This window comes from Callithrix jacchus, chromosome 3 (assembly GCF_049354715.1).
Source record: "Callithrix jacchus isolate 240 chromosome 3, calJac240_pri, whole genome shotgun sequence".
In the NCBI taxonomy this organism is placed as follows: Eukaryota; Metazoa; Chordata; class Mammalia; order Primates; family Cebidae; genus Callithrix; species Callithrix jacchus.
In genome coordinates, this window is record NC_133504.1 from 94,844,956 (window position 1) to 94,864,758 (window position 19,803).

Consider the following 19,803-nt stretch of genomic DNA (forward strand, 5'->3'; position numbering starts at 1 on the left):
CCAGCCAGGCGCTCCCGAACCCCGAGGGCTGGAGCCGGTAGGGACGCCCCCAGAAAGCGCCTGCTGGGCCTGATGGTCTAGGAACGCAGGCGGCGCGGAGGCGGCGGCGGCGGCGGTGCAGCTGATAGAGTCATGCGGTCCAGAGACCCTAAGGGCAGGCCCGAGCAGCTGGAGGGTCGGCATGGATCCAAGCATGCCAGATATAAAAATAAAGCTCATCTGTATATTCCATTTAAGTGTGTCTCAGTTACACTCAAATCTCTTCGCAGATTAAACTAGAATTTAGATATCATAACCGACTTGTGTCAAGTGAAGTAACCTCTACTGGTTTTGGTGCAGTCTTAAATCTGGTTAGGACACTTACTCAGAACATTCATCTACCAGATATTGTTAGGCTTTTATGATAATTACTGTGGATAGAATCATAGTGATGGTGGTAGGAATGCATTTGATCTGACAGAGGGGAGTTTTCTTTTTCTCTGAAGAGATCGTTACTGGCACCCACAGACAGGCCTCCCAGTGGCCACCACCATTCACTGGCATCTGAACTGCTTTAGTGTTGGGCACTGTACTAGGCACAGGCTGGGGAGAAGTTGGTAGTGGACTACCTCCCCACATAAGCATGTTAAGCCGAAATAGATATTTTAGAGCTCATTGTTTAACTACTGGGTCGAGTGACAACTGAAAGCTTAGCTTTAAAACATCAGTAATCAGGTCTGCACCAGGCAATGTCGCAGTGACATTTAGATTGCTTATGGCATGTTCATCCTAATCCTTTCATGCCCACTTTCTGTCCTCCTTCTCCAGTAGGTCATAAGAACCTTCTTGGTGGAGTGTTTTTATGGAAAATAAAAACGAAACAAACAAACAAAAAAAACAGATCCATTTGATTGCCTATGAGGTGAGCCTCCGCACCTAGCAGTCTACCTTTAAGAGATCTCATTTAGCTCCCAGAGGCTGAGCAGCTGGGATTCAGAAGATTCATAAAGATTGAACACAAAGACTTTTAAAGAAATTCTGTAGGCCAGGCGCGATGGCTTACATCTGTAATCCCAGCACTTTGGGAGGACGGGGCAGGCGGATCAGCTGAGGTCAGGAGTTTGAGACCAGCCTGACCAACTTGGTGAAATCCCGTCTCTACTGAAAATACAAAAATTAGCCGGGCGTGGTGGCTACTCGGGAGGCTGAGGCAGGAGAATCGTTTGAACCCAGGAGGCAGAGGTTGCAGTGAGCCGAGATGGTGCCACTGCACTCCAGCCTTGGCACGACAGAGCAAGACTAAAAAAAGAAAAGAATTTCTGTGTTATTATTTATGGGACAATATTAGAAGTTGTGCCAATACTACAGTAGAATGAGATACAGTTTATGTTAAATGATTTTTGCCAGTGACATGAGTAAAAAGTCTGCAAGCTCTCATGAAATAACAAAGTGTAAGGGGAGTGGGTTCCCCCACTTTTGGAGGCATGAGCATACACACTCTACTTTTCGTTCTGCAAGGGGTGGCAGCCCCATTGCCAGAAAATAGATAAATAGAATTGTTGCAAGAGTACAGTCACTGTGACATATATGGGAGGAAAAATGAAGAGTGTTAATTACTGAAAAAGATTAAACCAAACTGCAAACTCAAAATGATCTCATAAAATGAACAAAATTGAGGGTAAGGTGTTGAGCAGGCATATTAGTTTCCTGGGGCTGCTGTAAAAGGTACCATTGATTGGATGGCATACAATGGGAATTTATTCTGTCACAGTCCTGGAGCCTAAAATTCTGAACTCAAGGTGCCATCAAGGCCATGCTGCCTCTGAAGGCTCTAGGGAAGAATACTTTGGCTCTTCCCAGCTTTTGGTGGTTCCAGCAATACTTGGCATTCTTGGCTTGGCTGCAGCACTCCACTCTGTGCCTACATTGTCACATAGTCTCCTTCCCTGCATTTCCTTTGTGTCACTGTATTCAAAATCTCCCTAACCTTTCTTTTATGAAGATACCAGTCATTGGATTTAGAGCCCACCCCAATCCAGCATCACCTCATCTTAACTTGATTACATTTTGCAAAGATTCTATTTCCAAATAAACTCATATTCACAGGTACCTGTGGTTAGGACTTGAACATATGTTTTGGGGGGGATGTAATTTCATGCACCACAGCAGGCAAAACTATAAAAGCCTTCAGCTCACTCTTTTTGGCTCCCTGACTAACCTTCCTCCATTCCTGCTTTGTTGCCCAACATTTTCTCTACACTCTGCACAAACCTGCTTCCAGGAATATTTCTTTTTTTTTTTTTTGGTGGGGGAGGAAGGCAGGAAGGAAGGGAAGAAGGACGGTAGGGAGGAAGGAAGGGATGAAGGAAGGAAGGAAGGGAGGAAGCGGGGAGGGAGGGAGGGAGGGAGGGAGGGAGGGAGGGAGGGAGGGGAAGAAAGGAAATCAAGCAATGAAAGAGATATTGCCGACCTGGATCTAGAGGTTTACAAGTTGATTTCTTTTTTTATTTGAGAGAAGGAAAGAAAAAAAAATAATAAGTAAAGAAGAAGAAGAAAGAGGAAGAGAAAGAGGGAGAGTAAATGGAAATATTGCTTTATTTTGAAAAAAATTGGGTATTAATAATGGCCAATTAATGTTTCATTTAAACTAATGGGTAGGTGTGATGTGGTATTGACAAGAATGTATATTTTGTGTATTTGAAGTGGAGAGCTCTATAAATATTTATTAAGTTTACTTGTTCTGGATCTGAGTTCAAGTCTTTGATATCCTTATTAATTTTCTGTCTCATTGAATCTAAGTCTCCTATCTGGGTGTTAGGATCATTAGCTCTTGTTGTTGCATTGATCCTTTTACCACTATATCTTTGTTGCTTTAAAATCTATTTTATCCGATACAAGAATTGCAACTCCTGCTTTTTATTTATTTATTATTTATTTTTGCTCTCCATTTGGTTGGTAAATCTTTCTCCATCCCTTTGTTTTGAGTCTTTGTGTATTCTTGCATGTGAAACAGGTCTGGATGTAACATGCCGTTGGGTTTTGGCTGTGTCTTTTGATTGGGAATTTAGTCAATTTAAATTTAGGGTTACTGTCATTTGATGTTGACTGGCTGTTTTATCCATTTGTTGGTGTAATTTCTTCTTTATGTTGGTGCTCTTTACTTTTTGGTGTATTTTTAGAAAGGCTAATACTGGTTGTTTCTTTCTGTGTGTAATGCTTCTTTCAGAAGCTCTTGTAAAGCAGGCCTGGTGGTAATAAAATCTCTGAGTTCTTGCTTGTTCATAAAAGATTTTATTTTTCCTTCAGTTGTGAAGCTTAGTTTGGCTGGATATGAAATTCTGGGCTGAAGGTTCTGTTCTTTGAGGATGTTGAATATTGACCCCCACTCTCTTCTGGCCTGTAGAGTTTCTGCCGAGAGATCTGCTGTAAGTCTGATAGGCTTGCCTTTGTGGGTTATCTGACCTTTCTCTCTGGCTGCCCTTAGTATTTTCTCCTTCGTTTCAACCCTGGTGAATCTAACGATTATGTGCCTTGGGGTTGCTCTTCTTGAGGAATATCTTTGTGGTGTTCTCTGTATTACCTGGGATTGAATGTTGACCTGCTTTACTAGTTTAGGAAAATTTTCCTGCATAATATCCTGAAGGGTATTTTCCAGCTTGAATTCATTCTCTCCATAGCATTCAGGTACACCTATCAAACGTAAATTTGGTCTTTTCACATAGTCCCACATTTCTTGGAGACTTTGCTCATTCCTTTTTATCCTTTTTTCTCTAATCTTTTCTTCACGTTTTATTTCATTAAGTTGGACTTTGACCTCTGATATCCCTTCTTCTGCTTGAACAATTCGAGTGTTTAAACCTGTGCATACTTCTCGGAGTTCCTGTATTGTATTCTTCAGTTCCGTTAATTCACTCATACTCCTCTCTAAGTTGTCTATTCTCAATAGGATTTCATCAAACCTTTTTTCAAAGTTCCTAGTTTCTTTACATTGGGCTACAACGTGTTCTTTTAACTCACCGAAGTTTGTTATTATCCATTCCTTGAAGAGTGATTCTGTCATCAGGAGGCGCTCATTCTCCATCAAGCCTTGCTCCATTGTCGATGTGGAACTGTGATCATCTTTAGAGGGAGAGGCGTTCTGACTTTGAGTATTCTCAGCTTTTTTACGCTGGTTTCTTCCCGTCATTGTAAATTTATCCTCCTGTCGTCTTTGAAATTACCAACTTTCAGATTAGGTCTCTTGAGTGGATGTCCAGGTTGTTAGTTCCCAGGGCCAGAGCAGCGGCATTAAAACTGATGGTGCTTTTCTGCCCAGGATTCTCCTGTCTGGCTTCCTTCTTGTTTCCGTAGTAGGCGACTCTGCCTTCCCGGGGCTCCAAACCTCGGTCAGAAGGGGAACCGGTCCACGTTTACTCTGTGCCTAGCGCTGCCCGCCGAGGTGCCGGCGGAACCGCTGCACCGACCACGAGAGTCGCGCTGGCGACTCGTGTGTTTCCACCACTGGGGGATCTTCTGCTCCGTGAGCGACCAGACTTTGTCTGAAAGTGTGGCGTCCTCTAGTTCTCCGCGCCTTCCCTGAGAGCTGCAATCCGGGGATGTTAGCGATCGGCCATCTTGGATCGTTCCCCCCCAGGAATATTTCTTACAAATTCATCCATCCTAAGGTGTCAGAAAGTATTTACCATTATCAGGCTACAAAGAAAAAAAATGCCTCAGTGTGGAATTTCAGGCATCAATATTGCCTAAAAGACATGTTATATTGTGTTTGTCACTTGTCTTAGTTCATTTGTGTTGATATGGCAGAATACACAAGACTGGGTAGTTTGTAATGAAAAGAGGTTTATTAGGCTCACAGTCTGCAGACTGTACAAGAAGCATGGCACCAGAATCTGCGTCTGGTGAGGATCTCAGACTGCTTTCACTCCGGAAGGCAAAGGCGAGTGGTCTGTGCAGAGATCATAGGGTGAGAGAGAGGGGAGAGGTGCCAAACCTTTTAGTAACCAGGTCTCATGGGAACTAATACAGTGAGAACTCACACATCCTCCCCTCCCTTCAGGGAAGAGCATCAATCCATTTGTGAGGGATCCACCTCTGTGACTCAAACATCTCCCATTAGGCCCCACCTCCAAAATTGGGGTCACATTTTATCATGAGGTTTAGAGGGGACCAATATCCAAACAATAGTATCACTAAATCTTTGAAACTGCACAAATTTTCCTTCTCATGAAGCTATTTTGGAAATGTCAGTGTGCAGAGAATGCTGAGGTTGAGATCTGTGTAGTGTGTTCACTGGCAATGAGAACATAGGAAAAGTATGTCTTCTTTTTAATTGCCTTTGAGTAGAGGTGACACAACACTTCTGCTCACATTCCATGGCCCCACTTTGATGCAAGGGAGCCAGGAAATATAGTTCTTCTGGTTGCTTAGGAGGTGGAAGTAGGTCAGCTAAGCATATGTTTAATGTCTGCTATACATGTATTCACGTATTTGGTTTTCAGTCATATAAAGTGGATCACCATTATAATTCCCATTTTTACAGATGAAAAGTTGATTAAGTTTTGTAAGGTTTCATAATGACTAAATAGTAGGAGAGTCAGGATTTGAACCTAATAGATTTGATTTTAGTGTCCATGATATTAACCACTACACTAAACTATTATCCAATGATATAGAAAGAAGCATGTAAGAGATTTCTAGAAGATAGGGTCAACAGGATCTGTTTATAGATCATATATGCAGTTTGAGTGAGAGGAAGACTCATAGATAGCACTGAGTTTTCTAGTCTGAGTGATTAGAATGGTAACACCATAACTGGGAATAAATCTCTGGGAATGTAATGCATTCCCACATACTAAACATACATGTAACATGTAAACATACATTTTAGACATGTTCAGTATGACAGATTCAGTGAGATGTCCATATGGAAACGACTAATAAATATGCAATTGAAAACTCAAGGCTGATGCTCAGAGAGACATAGCACTGGAGATCAAAATCTCCAAAGATGTGGTAGTTGTCAGGAGAATGTTTCTAAAACATTAGTGGCCAAAGAGTTAGGAGACAAGGGTCTAAGTATAGGAATTTGATGACTGACTTTATCTACGGAGTAGGTATGAGAGAGAGATGCTTAAAAACTGCTGAAGTGCCATCAAAATTAGGAGGAAAACTCAGAAAGCCAGAGAAGAGAAAGTTTAAAGGGTATGAGTGCTCTCAACAGTGTCATATACTGCAGGCAGTTCTTAAAAGATGAGGAGGAGAAGAGAGAGTTGACTTTGAGAATCATAAAATCCTAAGCCTGGCCTCAGGGGATGGCGGTGCAGCCAAAGGCAGAAACCAGTATGCCCTCTGTTCACTCTGCTCGCTGTCTCAGAGGAAAAGGGAGCTTTATTAATTCTCAAAGAGCATTGATAGCAATAGCTGTGGTCTTACATCGCATTTTTAGATCTGTTTCAATGTAATGAGGAGAACCAAGAACCAAGAACCAGGAGACTGACAAGTGAGTGGGAAATGAGGAAACAAGGGCACAAATGCAAAAGAATCTCACCAAGAATTTGGAGTGAGAGGGAAGGAAAGAGGAGTTAGTGTGATTTTTCATTTATTTGACTAACATTTATGGAGTGCCAGAGTTAACAGAAGTTTGGAGAGGTGGAGAGATAGTTTAACAAGTTAATAGAGTTAATAACAGAAAGATTAATGAGGGAACCAGGAGCCAGAAGAAAGGAGAATGTGTGAAGCTCATAATCTAGGTGAGGAAGCAAGAACAAATCTGCCTGTGTGAGACATAAGAAGGAAGAGTACAGAGAAGAGAGGCCACAAGAAGTGGGGAGGATAAGGCTCTAATCATCAGCTGAAACGCACTAAACCAAAAATGAGGATAAACTCTTAGAGAATGTGTTTGTTAGGGCTGCCAAAACAAAATATCTCAGACTGGGTGACTTAAACAACCTATTTTCTTTTATTTAATGGTTCTAGAGGCTAGTTGTTCAAGAGCAATGTGTCGGCAGGGTTGGTTTACTTGGAGGTCTCTCTCTTTGGCTTGCAGATGACTGTCTTTCCCTGTTCTCATGTGGTTGTCCCTCTGTGTCCATGTTCAAATCACCTCTTCTTATAAGGATATTGGTCATATTCGATTAAGACCCATCCCACTGTCCTCATTTTAACTTATATACCTCTTTTAAAACCCTATCTCAAGATCCAGTTACATTCTGAGGTATTGGGGGTTACGACTTCAACATAGGAATTTCAGGGCAGAGGACATTATTCAGCCCATAACAGAGGGATACCTTTTAATGATTTGCATAAGGCATGGAAATAGAGACTTAACTCATGCAAGTTGGTTCAGGACTATCTTGCTTTTAGTACAGAGAGTCCCTTGCCCAGGAAACCCTCAGTCTCTAGTAAACTATGATTGGTCATGCTATATGAAGCTGACAAAATTGTTCTGAGTGAAATAAGGCTAGTTATTGGACATCCTATTGAGACAACTGCCAATTACTTGATTTTATGGAAGAGGTTTGTTTCTGTCTTTTAAAAGGTTCTGTATCTGGCTGTCAAATCTATTCATAAGTGATGACCTGACACTTACACATGCCTCTTTAATAAGATAAATATGATTTTGCATATATATAAAAAACTCTTGATAGATTTTACAGAAATCTGAGATTATATAATTTATTAATATATTAACAAATACAAGTTATTAATATTAATTACTTTAATATAATTATGTATTATATAATATAATGATGTAATTAACAATTTAAAATAATGTTTATATAATACTAATTATATGATTAATATAAATATAAAATGTCATTAATAATTATACATATCAATATATAATCATTGGTTTATATATAAATTAAAGATATAATTTATAATATTATATAATAATATATTATGTAATAGTCTATAAAATATATTTCATTTATTGTATAAAAATATATAAAATTATATACTATATAAAAATAGTATATAAAATATATAATATATTTAAAATATATAATATGTAACATTAAAAGTTATAATATATTAAAAATATATATTGATTTATGTATCAACATATAATTTATATATAAATCAATATGTAATTTATAAATCAAAATTACATTGATTTATGTATGTTATATATTTATATAATATAATGATTATATTAATAATAGCATTAATATATAATATTAATATTAATTTTTCATATATTTATATAATGCAATAAGCTTGGATTTTGGGGGCATTTGTACGACTCCCTGGATCTGAAGATTTGATATTTCGACAGTTATATTCCTAGTTCATTATCTTTTGTAACATTTCTTCTCCTTCATTTTCTCTAGACTTGTTTTCTAGAATTTAAATTAGGTATATGTTAGATCTTTTCAATCTAACCTCTGTGTCTTTTAACATCTCTTCTGTTTATCGCTTTGGATTTCATTCTGGATAATTTCTTTAGATTTGCCTTCTAGTTTATCAGTTCTCTTTTCAGCTACATTTTGTATGTTGTTTAATATGTCAACTGAATTATAAATAATAAATTGCTTATATTTCTTGAAACAATCTCTGGAAATTATTTGAAGGTTAGTTTAAAATTGAGTAAGGAATGTTTGTGTTTCTTTTTGCCTGCTATCTGGGTATACTGTTAACTTGGAAAAACTTTAAATTAAAATTTTTACTTGTATACTTTTGATTATCAGATATGGTGTGAGTGATTATGAATTCATATGTGAGAATTTCTTCTCTTTCTGTCCAGTGATGAGGACTAGATAGGCAGTGCTATGGTTTGAGCATTTCCCCCAGAGTTCGTTTGTTGGAACTTAATTCCCCATTCAACTGAGAGGTGAGACCTTTGAGAGGTGATTAGGTCATGAGGTCTCCCGGTAAATAGATCAATGCCATTATTGTAGAGTAGGTTCCTTTCTCTCTTGAGTATGTGCTCTTTTGACCGTCTGACTTTCACTATGGAATGATGCAGCAAGAAGACCTTCACAATGTGCTAGCACCTTGATACTGGACTTCCCGCCTCCAGAACTATGAGATACAAATTTCTTTTCATTTAAATTACAGGTGAAGGGGGTATAGCTCAGGGGTAGAGCATTTGATTGCATTATAAATTACTCTGTGGTTTTCTGTTACAACAACACAAAACAGATTAAGGCAATTTCTCAGCTATTCCCTCTAGTTTTACAGTTTGGGAAATGTTTCAATTCCTAAGTTTCATGCCAGCTATTAATTTTTAAAAATATGTTACATGTTACATAGCATTTCAGTTATTTTATTTTAGTTATTTCAATCAAGAAGGGCATACTGTCAGAAACACATGGAGTCATTACATGTTTTTAAAATGTATATGTATATATATATATATATATTTATTTATTTATTCTAGCATCTATCATATATTTAACTTAAACTCCTAATCTTTAATTTTATCTTTTTGAGTGCACTTATTACTTTTTTAAAAAGTTTTCTCCTGGTTCTTCCAACAGTTCTGCTTCAGCGAAACACCTGTTTGAAGTGTTCATCTTAGTTTTCCTCTCTGGCTTGCTAGTACTACTAGGGTAAGTTATTATTTTCCATTTCCTGTTCAGACCTCAGGCTCTGTATACACTGACCTATAATTACAGGCCAAGTAGTTAGGGTCTTTTATGCAGTGGCAGACCAGCCAGGGGAAAGTTTTCTACTTTTGTGGGCTGGCATTAAACCAACTGGCAATCTGTCCACACCCAGCTGAAGCTTTAGAAAAAACTCTTTCTTCTCCCAGAGCTCCCTAGGTGTAAGGGAGAATGCTTGCCTAGCCTTAGGGACTATGAGCAACACTTCCATGCATGCAGAGCTCCTCCACATTACCTGTCACCCCAAATTAGGCTGACCTTCCCCAAAACAAACATAAATAAGCCCATATAATGCTTTTCTAAAAGTATTCATAGGTTTCCTCAGGCTAACTTTCTTTGGAAGCCATAAAATTGAGACCTTTGTTTTAGGCCTCTCTATAACAGGACCCTCCCAGTCTACCTAAAACGGAGAAGAGTGGCAGTATCTCTTTCCTTTCAGAGACCCTGGAGTCTGTGATAAGTGGACCTTTTAGATGTCCCTATTTACTTATTGAAGCAATTTTTCTTGTTGGGGAAAGTATTTAAGAGGAGATTGGGAGGGTAAATTTGAGGACCTGGGTTCCATTACTATCTTCTCACAATGCTGTGAGTCATACGTCTACTTTTAGTGACAAGGAGGTATGTCTCATCTGAAAGACATGAACTAGGAGTGCTAGATCATGGTTAGCTAAGGGTAAGTTGGGGTCCTGTTATCAAAAGAAGGAGAAAGGGAAGGCAAAGAGTATAAACAGCAAATATCCCCTCTTTGTAGCACCTATAAGACTTAAACACAGTGGATGCACATAGATATACTTATCTGTTTTACTGATAGACATATCAGTAATATACAGATCAGTTTTCGACTGTATTGTCTTTGAAATGAGTAAAAATTAAATACCAGGAGATAGTTTTATTGCAATGGCATACTATAAATTATCAATAGAATTCTGAGGTTCTACTTATCTTGGTTAGGATGCTTTTCACCTAAGCTGAAAAGGTAAAATTATGACTGAAAATGAGTTAACCATTATGGAATTTCATCAGGTCACATTGCTGGAAATCTTTAGGTCTAATGCAAACAGAATCTTGGCTTTCTTTATTTCAGAGACATTTTCTTTTCTTCTGCCTCTGTGTTAACAGTTTTCTCATGCTGGCTTTTCTCCTGGTCAAAAGAGGACTTCTTGATATACTATGGACAACATACCTTCTTGTTGTAAGAGAGGGGACTGGGAGAGAGAGAGTTGTTTTTGATATATATACACATGAGACCATCACCACAATAAAGATAGTGACCATGTTCATCACCTGGAAAGTTTTCTCATGGCCGTCTGCAGTTCCTCATTCCCATTCCTCACTCCTCCACGTTCCTAAGAAACCACTGATTTGCTTTCTGTCATTATAGATTAGTTTGCATTTTCTTTTTTTTTAATTTTATTTATTTTATTTATTTATTTAATGGATTGGAGGTTTCAGTGGGACAGGAGAATCACAAGAATCAGGTGTTCAGAGGAAGGTATTGAGTAGAGGTGAGGAACAAGGATGTTGAAAAGTAAAAAAAGGAGAGAAGGAGAGGAAGAAAGAGGAAGAAAAAGAGGGAAAGAGAACAGGAATATTGCTTCATTCTAAAAATGGGTATTAATAATGGCCAATCAATATTTTGTGTATTTAAAATGGAGAACTCTATAAATATTTATTGAGTTTACTTGTTCCGGATCTGAGTTGAAGTCCTGGATATCCTTATTAATTTTCTGTCTTGTTGAGTCTAAATCTCATTATGGGTCTTATGAATCTGGGTATTAAGATCTCTTATTGTTGCATTGATCCTTTTACCACTGTATCTTTGTTGCTCTGAAATCTATTTTATCAAATGTGAGAATTGCAACTCCTGCTTTTTGTTTATTTATTTATTTTTGCTCTCCATTTGGTTGGTAATTTTTCTCCAACCCTTTGTTTTGAGTCTTTGTGTATCTTTGGATATACCATTAGGTTTTGGCTGTATCTTTTGATTGGGGGTTTTAGTCGATTTAAATTTAGGCTTACTGCCATTTGATATTAACTGGCTATTTTATCCATTCGTTGATGTAAATTCTTCTTTATGTTGATGCTCTTTAGTTTTTGGTATATTTTCAGAAAGGCTCATACTGGTTGTTCCTTTCTATGTATAATGCTTCTTTCAGAAGTTCTTGTAAAGTAGGCCTGGTGGTAATAAAATCTCTGCATACTTGCTTGTTCATAAAAGATTTTATTTTTCCTTCAATTGTGAAGCTTCGTTTGTCAGGATATGAGATTCTAGGCTGAAAGTTCTGTTCTTTAACTATGTTGAATATTGGCCCCACTCTCTTCTGGCTTGTAGGGTTTCTGCTGAGAGATCTGCTGTAAGTCTAATAGGCTTCCCTTTATGGGTAACCTGGCCTTTCTCTCTGGCTGCCCTTAGTATTTTCTCCTTCATTTAGATCCTGGTGAATCTAACGATTATGTGCCTTGGGGTTGCTCTTCTTTGTGGTGTTCTCTGTATTACCTGGGGTTGAATAGTGGCCTGCTTTGCTAGATTGGGAAAATTTTCCTGGATAATATCCTGAAAAGTATTTTCCAGCTTGGATTTATTCTCTCCATCACATTCAGGTACACCAATCAAACGTAGATTGGGTCTTTTCACATAGTCCCATATTTCTTGGAGACTTTGCTCATTCCTTTTCATCCTTTTTTCTCTATTCTTGTCTTGTCGTTTTATTTCATTAAGTTGGTCTTCGACCTCTGATATCCTTTCTTCTGCTTGATCCATTCTGCTATTTAAACTTGTGCATATTTCACTAAGTTCTCGTGTTGTATTTTTCAACTCCTTTAGTTCATTTATATTCCTCTCTATATTGTCTATTCTTTTCAGCATTTCATCAAACCTTTTTTCAAAGTTCTTAGTTTCTTTACATTGGGTTAGAACAAGTTATTTTAATTCCCAGAAGTTTCTTATCATCCACCTTCTGAAGCCTACTTCAGATAATGGAACACAGTCCTTTTCCATCAGGGCTTGTTCTGTTGCTGATGAGGAACTGCAATCCCCTGTAGAGGGAGAGGGGTTCTGATTTTGGGTGTGCTCGGCCTTCTTAGGCTGGTTTTTTCCCTTTATTATAAATTTATCCATCTGTCATCTTTACAATTACTGCCTTTCTAATTAGGTTTCTGAGTCGACGTCCAATTTATTGATTCCCAGTGCTGGGATTCAAGCAACCCACTGCGCCGGCCAAAATAGCAGCGATAAGACTGATGGTGCTCTTCTGCCTTGGAATCTCTGGTCTGGCTTCCTTCTTGAGTCTGCAACAAGCGGCTCTGCCTTCCCGGAGCTCCAAACAGTGGTCAGTAAGGGAACCAGTCCCGTTTACTCTGCATGAAGAGCTGCTGCGCCAAGGCGCTGGCAAAACCGCTGCGCCGGCCACAAGAGTCGCGCTGGCGACCCATGGGGCTCCTCCACTAGAAATCTGCTGGTCCATGAGCGACGAAAATTTGTCTGAAAGTGTGGTGTCTTCTCGTTCTCTGAGCTTTCACTGGGAGCTACAATCCTGAGCTGTTAGTGATCAGCCATCTTGGATCTCTCCTAGTTTGCATTTTCTAGAGTTTCATGTAAATTGAATCATACAGTAGGTACTATTTTTTATCTGACTTCTTTCATTGAGCCTGATTATCTTAAAATTCATCCACATTGTTGTGTGTATCAATAGTTAATTCTTTTTTATTGCTGAGTAGCATTCCATTGTATGGGTAGTCACTATTTATCCATTCTCCTGTTGATAGACAAGTTGTTTCCAATTTTGGGATATACTAATAAAGCCTTGAAAAGATTTGTGTGTAACTGTTTATATAAACACATACTTTCATTTCTCATGGGAAATACCTATGAGTGAAATGGCTAGAGCATAGACTTAGCATACACATAACTTTTTAAGAAACTGCAAACTGTTCTCCCAAATAGTCTATTATTTTATACTTCTGCTAGCAGCATATGAAAGTTCTAGCTCCTTCATATATTTGCAATACTTGGTATGGTCAGTTTTTTTATTTTAATAATCTCAATTGATATGTTTAGAGGTATCTCACTGTGATTTACTTTGCTTTACCCTAATGTTTAATGATGATGGGCATCTGTTTATGTGCTTGTTTGCCATTTGATGAAATGCATGTTCAAATGTTTGGTTCACTTTTGGTGGAATTTATTTTCTGATTATTAAATTTTGAGAGTTCATTTTATATTCTGGATAAAGGACCTTTACCAGATATATGATTTGCGAATATTTTCTTTTAGTCTGTGGCTTTTCTTGTCATCCTCTTCTGCAGAGAAGGTTTTAAATTTGATGAAGTATAATTTATCAGTTTTTTACTCATGGTGGTTTCAGTGTTAAATCAGAGTACTCTTTGCCTGACTCAAACTTACTAATATTTTCTCCTCTGTTTTCTTCTAGAACTTTTATAGTTTGAGGACTTAAATTCAGGTCTATGATATATTTTGCATTAAGTTTTGCATATAGTGGTGCAAGATATGGATTGAAGTTTTGTTTTTTTTTAGAGAATTGATATCCATCTGATCCAGCAGCATTTGTTGATAAAACTATCCTTTCTTCACTAAATTGCCTTTGCAAATTGTTAAAAATCAGTTGTCTTTGTAAGTCCAGACTTTATTTTCTTCCATTGATCTTTTCTATCTTTACGATAATACCACACCTTTTTGATTACTTTGTAGCTTTACAGTAAGTCTTGAAATCAGGGAGTGTTAATCCTCCAGCTTCGTTCAGTTTTTCAAGATTGTTTTGGCTATTCTAGGTCCTTTGTATTTCTGAGTTCATTTTAGAACCAGTTTGTTGATTTCTACAATAAGTATGCTAGGGTTTTGATTCAGATTGCATTAAACCTCCAGAACAATTTGGGAAGAATTGCTAACATAATGAGTTTTTTTGTCCCATGAACAAGATGTGTGTCTCCATTTACTTAAACATTCTTTAATTTCTTATAGTGGTGTTTTATATTTTTCTATATTTAGGACTTTCACATCTTTTGTCAGATTTATTTATAAGTGTTTATATTTTAGTGCTATTTGAATTGTGTTTTAAAATATTAATGTTTAGACTGGACACAGTGGCTCATGCCTGTAATCCTAGCACTTTGGGAGGCTGAGGTGGGCAGATTACTTGAGGTAAGGAGGTCAAGACTAGTAGACCTCCTTAGTAGAGATGCAGAAACCCCATCGCTACTAAAAAAAAAAAAAAAATCATTGGCTGAGCATGGTGGCGTGTACCTGTAGTTCCAGCTACTTGGGAAGCTGAGGCAGGAGAATCACTTGAACCCAGGAGGCAGAGGTTGCAATAAGCTGAGATTACCCCACTGCACTCTAGCCTGGGTGCCAGAGTGAGACTCTGTCTCAAAAACATAAAATAAAATAAAATAAAATGTTAATGTTTAATTTCAGTTTTTCATTGCTAATATATGGAAATACAATTGATTCTTATTTATGGATCTTGCGTCTTGCTACTTGGATAAATTCATTACTCTAGTAGGGTTTTTTGTGTGTGTGTGAATTCTATTGGATCTTCTACCTAGATGATCATGTCATTTTGGAATAACAATAGTTTTACTTCTTTTTAAACCTAGATGGCCTTGTTTTTTTCCTTTTCTTGCCTGATTGTGCTGGTTAGAATCACTGGTACAATGTTCAATAAATGTGGTGCAAGCAGAAATCTTTGTTTTATTCCTGATTTTAAAGGATAAGCCTTCAATCTTTTCCTATTAAGTCTGATGTTTGATCTAAGTTTTTGTAGATATCCTATGTCAGATTAAGGAAGTTCTCTTCTATTTCAATTTGGCTGGGAAATTTTTTAAATTATCATGAATATATTGGCTTTTGCCAAATGTGTTTTCTCCATCAATTGATATGGTCATATTATTTTTATTTTTTAGTTTATTAATATATTGAAATTCTTTGATCTTTGAATATCAAATGAAGGCTGCATTCCTAGGGTAAATCCCAGTTGTTGTTTTTATTATCCTTTTTATATACTTTGAATTCAATTTGCCAGAATTTTGTAAAGCACTTTTGCATCTATGTTCATGGACACTTTTTGGTAGTTTACTTATTTTGTGATATCTTTATCTTACTTTTGCCTTAGGGTAATGTTAGCATTTTAGAATGAATTGAAAAGTGTTATCTCCTCTTCCAATCAAAAATAATAATTTAATAGGTATTTGGGGAACAGGTGGGGTTTGGTTACATGCTTAAGTTCTTTAGTGGTAGTTTCTGAGATGTTGGTGCACCTATCATCTGAGCAGTGTACACTGTATTCAATGTGTAGTTTTTTATCCTTTACCTCCCTTCCCCCCTTTCCTCCGAGTTCCCAACGTCCATTGTATCATTCTCATGCCTTTGTGTCTTCGTAGCTTGGTTCTGTAAGTGAGAACATACTATGTTTAGTTTTCCACTCCTGAGTTATTTCACTTAGAATAATGGTCTCCAATTCTATCCAGGTGTTGCAAATGTCATTATTTTGTTATTTTTTATGGTCGGGTAGTATCACATTTTCTTTATCCACTCATTGACTGATAGGCATTTGAGCTGGTTCCATATTTTTTGCAAATTGTGAATTGTACTGCTATAAACATACATGTGCAAATGTCTTTTCCATATAGTAACTTTTTTTACTTTAGATACATACCCACTAGTGAGATTGCTAGATCAAATAGTAGGTCTACTTTTAGTTCTTTAAGGAATCTTCACACTGTTTTCTATAGTGGTTGTGCCAGTTTACATTCCCACCAGCACTGTAAAAAGTGTTTCTTTTTCAGCACATCCATGCCAACATCTATTATTTTTTAATTTTTTAATTGTGTCCATTCTTGCAGAAGTAAGGTTTCAATTTCTATTTCCCTAATCAGTAGTGATGTTAAGCATTTTTGTTCATATGTTTCTTGGTCATTTGTATATCTTCTGAGAATTGTCTATTCATGTCCTTAGCTCACTTTTTTATGGGATTATTTGTTTTTTCTCTTGCTGCTTTGTTTTGAGTTTTTTGTAGACTCTGGGTATCAGTCCATTGTTGAATGCATAGTGTTAGTTCATTCTCATGCTGTTATGAAGAAATACTCAAGACTAGGTAATTTATAAGGGAAAGGGCTTTAATTGACTTACAGTTCTGCAGGGCTGGGGAGACCTCAGGAAACTTAGAATTATGGCAGAAGAGGAAGCAAACACATCCTTCTTCACATGGTAGGATTAGATGGTGTCCACCTACACTGAGGGTGGGTCTTCCTCTCCCAGTCCACTAACTCAAATGTTAATCTCCTTTGGCAAAACCCTCACAGACACATCCAGGAACAATAATTTGCATTCTTCAATACAATCAAGTTAACACTCAATATTAATCATCACACATAGTTTGCAAATATTTTCTACCACCTGTGGGTTGTCTGTTTACTCTGCTGATTATTCCTTTTTCTATGCAGAAGGTTTTTAATTTACTCCCATCTATTTATCTTTGTTTTTGTTGCATTTGCTTTTGGGTTCTTAGTCATGAAGTCTTTGCCTAAGCCTATGTCTAGAAAGGTTTTCCTGATGTTTTCTTCTAGAATCTTTATGGTTTCAGGTCTTATATTTAAGTCTTTGATCCATCTTAAGTTGATTTTTATATAGGGTGACAGCTGAGGATCTGGATTCATTCTTCCATATGTGGTTTGCCAAGTATCCCTAAACCATCTGTTGAATAGGGTGTCCTTTTCTCATTTTATGTTGTTTCCTTTGATGAAAATCAGTTGACTGTAAGTATTTGGCTTTATTTCTGTGTTTTCCATTCTGTTCCATTGGTCTATGTGCCAACTTTTAATATAAGTATCATGCTGTTTTGATGAATGTGGCCTTAGAGTATCATTTGAAGTCAGATAATGTGATGCCTCCAGATTTTTCTTTTTGCTTAGTCTTGCTTCACTATGTGGGCTCTTTTTGGTTCTATATGAATTTTAGGATTTTGTTTTCTAAGTCTGTGAAGAATAATGGTGGTATTTTTATGGGAATTGCATTGAGTCTGTAGATTGCCTTTGGCAATATGGTTATTTTTCACAGTATTGATTCTACCCATTTATGAGCATGTGTTGTATTTCTATTTGTTTGTGTCATCTATGATTTATTTTAGCAGTGTTTTATACTTTTCCTTGTAGAGGTCTTTCACATCCTTGGTTAGGTGTATTTCTAAGTATTTTGTTTTATTTTTACAGCTATAGTAAAAGGGATTGAGCTCTTCTTATGATTCTTAGCTTGGTTGCTGTTGGTGTATAGCAATGCTACTGATTTGTATGCATTGATTTTGTATCCTGAAACTTTACTAAATTTATTTATCAGATCTAGGAGTTTTTTGGATGCATATTTAGGGTTTTCTAGGCATATGATTATATCGTTGGTGAACAGCAATGGTTTGACTTCCTCCTTACTGATTTGGATGCCCATTCTTTCTCTTGTCTGATTGCTCTGGCTAGGATTTCCAGTGCTGTATTGAATAGAAGTGGTGAAAGTGGGCATCCTTGTCTTGTCCCAGTTCTCAGGGGGAATGCTTTAAACTTTTTCTTATTCATTATAATATTGGCTGTGGGGACTTTTATTACTTTAAGGCATATCCTTTCTATGTCAATTTTGCTGAGGGTTTTAATCATAAAAAGATGCTGGCTTTTGCCAAATTCTTTTTCTTTTGAGATAATCATGCAATTGTTGTTTTTAATTCTGTTCATGTGGTGCATCACATTTATTGACTTGTATATGTGAAACCATCCCTGCATCCCTTGTATGAAATCCATTTGATTATAGTGAGTTATCTTTTTGATATGCTGTTGGATTTGGTTCACTAGTATTTTGTTGAGGATTTTTGCATCTATGTTCATCAAGGATGTTGGTCTGTAGCTTTCCTTTTTTTTTTTTTTTTTTGTTATTTCCTTCACTGGTTTTGGTGTTAGGATAATACTGGCTTCATAGAATACTTTATGAAGGATTCCCTCTTTCTTTATCTTTTGGAATAGTTTCAATAAAATTGGTACCAAATCTTATTTGACTTTCTGATAGAATTCAGTTGTGAATCTATCTGGTCCTGGACTGTTTTTTGTTGGCAATTTTTTTTTGTTACCCTTTCAATCTCATTGCTTGTTATTGGTCTATTCAGAGTTTCTATATCTTTCTGGATTAATCTAGGAGCATGTATTTCCAGGAATTTATCTATCTCTTCTATGTTTTCTTTTCTTTTCTCTTCCTTTTTTTTTTTTTTAGATGGAGTCTTGCTCTATCACCAGGCTGGAGTGCAGTGGTGTGACCTCAACTCACTGCATCCTCCGCCTCTCAGGCCCAACCAATTCCCCTACCTCAGCCTCCCACGTAGCTGGGACCACGGGAACACACCACCATGCCCAGCTAACTTTTGGATTTTAGTAGAGATGGGGTTTCATCATATTGGCCAGGGGGGTTTCAATCTCCTGACCTCCTGATCCACCCGCCTTGGCCTCCCAATGTGCTGGGATTACAGGCATGAGCCACTCTTCTAGGTTATCTAGTTTGTGCACATAAAGGTGTTCATAATAACCCTGAATTACCTTTTGTATTTCTGTGGTATCTGTTGTAATGTCTCCTGTTTTGTTCTTAATTGAGCTTATTTGGATCTTCTTTTCTTGGTTAATCTCACTAATGATGTATGAATTTTGTTAATCTATTCAAAGACACAGCTTTTTATTTCATTTATGTTTTGTATTTTTGCTTCAATTTCTTCTAGTTCTGCTTGGATTTTTTTTTTTTTCTGCTGCTGGGTTTGGGTTTAGTTTGTTCTTGTTTCTCTTGTTCCTTGAGGTGTGAACTTAGATTGTCTATTTGTGCTCTTTCAGAATTTTTGATGTAAACATTTAATGCTGTGAACTTTCCTCTTAGCACTGCTTTTGCTGTATCCTAAAGGTTTTAACAGGTTGTGTCACTATTATTCTTCAAATAATTTTTAAATTTCCATCTTGATTTCATTGTTTACCTGAAGAACATTTAGAAGCAGATTATTTAATTTCTATGTATTTGTAGTTTCGAGGGTTCCTTTTGCTGTTAATTTCCAATTTTATTTCACTATGGTATGAGAGAGTACTTGATATAATTTTGATTTTCTTAACTTTATTGAGACTTGTTTTGTGGCCTATCATATCGTCTGTCTTAGAGAATGTTCACTGTGTGGATGGATAGAATATATATCCT

At 37.1% G+C, this 19,803-nt stretch overlaps 1 long non-coding RNA gene across 1 annotated transcript in view; it reads left to right on the forward strand.

Annotated features, from left to right (window-relative positions):
* LOC144581776 (uncharacterized) overlaps nt 1–19,803 on the forward strand; it is a 50,598-nt gene that overhangs the window by 1,103 nt on the left and 29,692 nt on the right. The window contains exon 2 of the long non-coding RNA XR_013533009.1: nt 9,462–9,533. This is a non-coding gene — a long non-coding RNA (uncharacterized LOC144581776). The remainder of the gene's footprint in view (nt 1–9,461; nt 9,534–19,803) is intronic.